Source organism: Danio rerio, chromosome 16 (assembly GCF_052040795.2).
Source record: "Danio rerio strain M-AB ecotype USA chromosome 16, GRCz13ab, whole genome shotgun sequence".
NCBI classification, from domain to species: domain Eukaryota; kingdom Metazoa; phylum Chordata; class Actinopteri; order Cypriniformes; family Danionidae; genus Danio; species Danio rerio.
In genome coordinates this window covers 46,557,004-46,563,003 of record NC_141036.1, presented here as the reverse complement: position 1 = coordinate 46,563,003, position 6,000 = coordinate 46,557,004, and the positions used below count along the sequence as shown (strand labels likewise).

Here is a 6,000-nt window from a genome sequence, read left to right as displayed (position 1 = left end):
GATGGGGCTTGTGTTTTGCAGTCTTGGAAAGTATCTTTGTCTTTTTTTCTCACAGAAGAACCTCCTTTGTTAAATAGGCTGGAGAGCATCTTCAGGGCCCACAGACACACAGAGAAGAGTCTGGAGAGTCTGATTTAACCTATATTATTGGTCTTTTTTGTCTTTATTTACATATAGTAAACATAAAATCATTAGGGAAGAAAGAGAGAAAGCTTTAGTCTTCTGATGCTGTAGCTCACCTGCTTCATGCTTTGTATGTTCATTTATACTTATTTATATACATAGCAAATGTTTTTTATTCGATGCAGGCTCATTCTGAGAATGTACCCCTATATACATTTCTGGAGACCATGAAATACGTCCGGGGAGCTACATTTTTTTGCCATTCGCACCTGCTGTTCTCTTGTGAATCCACCAGAGGCTGCTGTCGACAGACTGTTTGACTGACTGACTGACCAATCACCTGACCCACCCTCCTCCTTCCCTAAACCCAACCAAGAGTAGTTTCAAAAGCACATTTTGTCCCTCCCACCTACTTCCCTAAACCCAACCGACAAATTTAAGAAGAAATCCAGAAAAAGAAAAGCCGTTGTCTGATTTTTACCACATTTTACTACATTCTCACCCTGTTATTTACATGTTTATTTTATTTTTTGGCTTAGGTTTTTGTCTTACATGCTTTCTGGAACTGTTCTTCACTGGACTAGAACTCTATCATCGTGGTCATTTCCTCTCTGCACATCTAGTCCACCTACATACCTGGTGAGCTAACTGGACAAACGGTAACAGCCAGAAGACGTCCAAATGAAGGTTAGTGGTCAGCTGTTAAATGCGAAAAGGAATCTTTTCTGAGTGTTGTTTATCTGTTTAGTGAACTTTGCAACATGTTTCCCTTGCCTTGCCTTCCATTGGCTTGTTTTATTTGACCCTTGCTTTGTCTGTTTACATTGCTTGCTGACCATTCGCCTGTTTTTTGTATCTGTTTGACCCTGTTGATCATTGCCTGCCTGACTACTCTTACTCTTATTAATAAAGAACTGCATTTGGATCCTCAACTTCGTTGTCAGCATCCTACAGTTACGAATGTAATGGAGGGGCATAAAAATGCAATATTTTGTTATAGAATGTAGTGAAGTAAAAGTACAAATGTGCTAAAGAAAATATACTCAGATAAAGTACTGATATAAATTACTTACTCACTATTCTTCAACTTAGTCCTTGATTTATCAGTAGTCGCCACAGTGGAATGAACCGCCAATTACTCTGCCTCATGTTTGTGCGGCAGATAGCCTTTCAGCCACAAACCAGCCCTGGAAATCATTGAATTGGTTTTGGCCAATCTTGATTACCAAATTCACCTATACTGCATGTCTACGGCTCACCCGCAGGGAACCCACAACCTTTTTGATGTAAGGCGACAATGCTAACCAGCCACTTTGCCGCCCATAGAAATGACTTGAGTACAGTATTGACATAAAAGTACTTACTTATAAACTTATCAGTGCCTTCATAGTAGCCAAACCAGTAGGGTCATTCTCCTGTGACATCAATAACAAATATTCTTATCAGTTGGATAGGGTTTTCTATACACTATAGAGATAGTTGTGCATGAAATTCCCAATAGATCAGCTATTTCTGAAATACTCATATAGTCTGTATACATATATATGATGCATGATGTATATCATATAGCACCAACAATCATGTTCAAAATGAGCTTTCTTCCCAATTCTGATATTCTGTTTTAGAACTTCAGATGTTTTTCTTTTTTCTTTTTTTTAATGATTATTTATTTATTGCAGAACAAAGTCAGCATACATAGCTAGCAACAAGAACTTCAGATGTTTTTCTTGACCACATCTACATGCCTAAATGTATTGAGTTTCTACGATGCGATTGGCATATCAGATATTTGCATCAACATACAGTTGAACAGGTGAACCTAATAAAGTGGCCATGGAACATAACTTTAATTGAAAGGCATGGGTGACCTCTTCCCATTGCAGGTCTATCTAGGAATCTACTCTCTCTCCTGCTCGAAGATGAAAGATTGATTGGCTGATGAAGAAACAGCCTCAGCTTCGGTGGCGGTTGTGTTTGCTTTTCCCTCCGATTTCTCTTTCCCAGGCCAGAGCATCTGAGCAAGCCCCCAAATATTAAGCTTGCACATTTTGATATTCATTGTTGCGTTTTGGGTTCACACTATCTTGGCTTTATGGTATGGTAAATGTTCTCATTTGGGCCAACTTGGCGTGGTTGGTGAAAATCGCTCAGAAATTGGGTATCGGTTTGATGTGAGATAAGAGGCAGTGATAATCATGCCTCAGTGCCCGTGGCATCTATCAAATCATGAGGGAGGCGGTTTTTGTGTCCGGTTGCTTAGAAACAGTGGGTTGGGAAAATGAGTTGCCATTGTAACGTTGAGACCGAAAAGATTGGCAAGACCGGTGAACGCATTCAACCGTTCAATGAGATTGCCACTGTGAGAATGACATTATTTAGCTGGCTTTCTGCTTTTGTGCTTTAGAGTTTTGGCTTTGTGCGTTTATGGAACACACACAGAGGACAGAAAGATGGCTCTTCACAAATGTTATTTCGTAAAACATGATTAGACCTGCTCTGCATTGGATGACCCAGTATGTTTTGTGCACCCGTTACCTAGGAAGATTTTTTTTTCTAATGTTTTAAGTCATTAATCAGAAACTATTGTGTGTAAAGAGTATTTTTATAAAAAATCATCTGGACACTGTGGCTGTTTCTCAATTCCAAGAATGCAGAGAACGGACTTGTGTTCTTGTGAAGATCGATTTTGCCAGTTTACCTCAGAAGAACGAACTCGGGAGACCGCGAGAACAGAGAACGTGTCTTCTGAGAAATGAGATGCTGCATATTTCCTGATGATCACATGATCTTCAAGCATTTTTAATGAAAAAATATTCAAACATTACAGCATTTGTACAACGATTTGTTGTTTTTCCCCTTTTCAATATATATATAAGGTTCACAAAACCCTTACAAACATACATTGCACAATACAAATAACAGATTTTAATAGGAATTTCAGCAAATAAACACACCCTTAATGTGTTTATGCTTTTATCAAGATTTTCATTAGTAATGTTTACTTTCACCGTCTCATTTAGAGAAACTCCTAAGATAAATAAGTTATATCTCTGAACTTTAATAATAAACAGGTTCCCACCTCCTTTATTTAGCCGCAATGATTTCTGGGACTCAAGTCTGCATCGGTGCATCCTCGATAACAAGAACACATCCAGGAACAATCAAGCGTCCTCTGTTCTTGCGGTCTTGAGTTTTGGAACTGAACTTTGGCGGTTGGTGATGACGTTACACAACAACACAATCTCTGAAGAACACATATTGAGAAGCCTATGACAATGAAATTCAGTTCCAAAAAAACATCAACAAAGAAAAACATTGCTTTCAGATTTTGATACTGCAACAAAAGAAAAAGCCATTAGAAACAAGTCATTATCAGTATCATCTCCCTAATTGATTAGTTCAAAACAGATATTCCTTCAGCATCAAAACAAGTCTTTGTAAAACAGGCAAGAGAATCTGTTTCTCTTTTGGACCTATTTATTGTGGTTTCTTATTTCCATTCCAACCTGACTCAACTCAGTGGTGTGCCCTATGAAAATTGTCTTTCCCCCTTTTACATCTTTCAATTAGGGTTGGTTCGATAGGCAATGCCATCGTTGATCACCAATGACCTATAGACATCACAATGCTGAGCCGTCATCATGATCCTCTATCCCACCCCCATCCCAGCAGCAACCCACTTGGGAAAAATACACCCTCAGGCCTCATTTACACTAGTTCATCTTAATTTTAAAATGGCATTTTAGAACAAAAACTATCCACGTCCACACTGGCGTTTCATCTAGCATTTCTGAAAAGCTCTCCATCCACACTACACTGCTGAAAATGCACATTATGTGACCACGAACACACACACACACACACACACACACACACACACACATTGGCATGCGCTGCAATATTTGCGCACGTGAGCTCCACCAGTCAGCAGGTGCTTTAAGCACAAAACCCCAGAGAGCAGTGCACGTCGGACAGTTTATCAAGGATGTACCACTGGATCGCGTCTCGCTATCGTTGTTAAATGTGTTATATTTAATTAATCTTGTCTCTGACTAATGACTCTTTGATCTTTTGGTCATTAGTACACTGCTTAAATTTTTCGCTTTCACGCTTGTACTTAGTAATTTTAGCGAAAACCTCAGATACTGTTGGTTGGTTTCTGTTGGTTGTGAACTTTTTTTACCAACCAAGTTTGTCGACGCCATTATAACGACACAGATCACTCTGCCTATTTATGCCAAAGTACCACAGAAAAAGTGATTGACAGGTGGGAATTTGTGTGTAAGTTCTCAGGTAGTTGAAATGGTTGGCTACAAGTAATTAATTCATTATGAATTAATTAATTATTCATAAGTAATTAATTCACCGCTGCCTACAATGACGATGCCTTCATCCATGGTGTTGTTTCACAATAGACATTGTATGATGCCAAACTGGTCGACATCACCTAACCCTACTTTCAATTCAGCTTTATTTCTGTAGTGTTGTCTACAATGTAGCTTGAGTCAAAGCTGCTTAACATAGAGGCAGTTCTAGTAAATGAACTGCTTCAGTTCAGCTCTTACAGTTGATGTCATTAAATGTCACTGCTGAGAGCCAAAACAAGAGCAAATCCAACTGAGCGCAGCTCCACAAGTACCAAACCAAGCAAGCCAGTAGTGACAGTGATGAGGAACAAACTTAACCAGCTGACAAAAGTGAAGGAAAAAAGAACCCTTAAGAAAAGCCAAGCTCAGCTGGGCACGACCAGTTCTCCTCTGTCAAATGTCTTGTGCAGAGTATAAGCTGGAGGCTTGAGAACAATAGATATCTGTTGTAGAGAAGCTGTGGGTCAAAGTACCTCACCGTTGAGTGTTTAAGCCCACGGGATCAATAGGGGGATTCGTCTGTCTCTGGGGTCTCACGCTCCCTACTCCTCCATGATCACCACAGTATCTGCTCAGGATGCGGGCCGCGTCCAAGATTTTGTAGACCTCGAGATAAGAAAAAAAAAAACAGATATAATTGTAAATGCCTTTCTAATTATATTGTTTTATTTGGGAAGTGTTCCCAGGAAGTGTTCCCTTCTTCCCTAGCATCACAAAATTTCTTACTCTGTTAAACATCATTTGGGAAATATTTGAAAAAGAAAAACGGAAATCAGGAGGGCTAATAAGTTTCACTTCAACTGTATTTACACTCTTACCAGTAAATGATATTAAGTTCTATTCCGAGAGTTGTCATGACTGAACTGAATGCAAGAAAAATAGTTTTCAATGTTCCCATTTAAGCCAGAAACTGAAAACAGTAGCTCCTCGTTTCAGAAGTTCAGCACACGCCACCGCTGTCAGTATCATGTCTTCAAGCGTCGCAGGTGTTGTGGTTACTCAGTGAGATTGCACGCCTGTCACGTACTATCGCCTGCTTATAAATTTAAGTAAGTGAATAACAGCGTGAGCGAGGGTGCTGTGTGCGTGTGTGTGTCTCACCCGGTGGCCTGGAAAAGCATTTTCACTCCAGTGAATCCGTCGTGACAACAGGTATTAGGGTATGATTTGCCACTGAGCTTAATGGAGCTTAAAGAAAGTGGCCCTGAGCTTCTCTCCTGTCCGTCCCTCCCATCACATCACGAGAGTGTTCGCGAAGGCTGGTGTCACCTTGATATCAATGACCTGCCACTTTGCATGGGGGGGATTTAGGACTGTGGAGCTGAGATAGTGTCTCACACTTGCAAGCACAAGTCCAGCACAGATTCTCCTTCCATTGATTTCTAACATTATTCTTTCTTTGTTTTATACTGCCATTTCTGTATGTCACAGATCATGAGCTGGCATGGTGACTGTGAAAGGCAGGGGAATACAGGAGATTTATGGAGAAGGTACAGTGGATCAGAAAAAG

General features: G+C 40.0%; 1 protein-coding gene across 1 annotated transcript in view; it reads left to right on the top strand.

The window, feature by feature from the left end:
• Window positions 1–662: 662 nt before the first annotated feature.
• The window catches only part of si:dkey-22o22.2, a 304,899-nt gene continuing 299,561 nt past the window's right edge, over window positions 663–6,000 (top strand). Inside the window, exon 1 of the mRNA XM_087287665.1 lies at window positions 663–810. The gene's annotated coding sequence lies outside the window, so the exon portion shown is untranslated. The remainder of the gene's footprint in view (window positions 811–6,000) is intronic.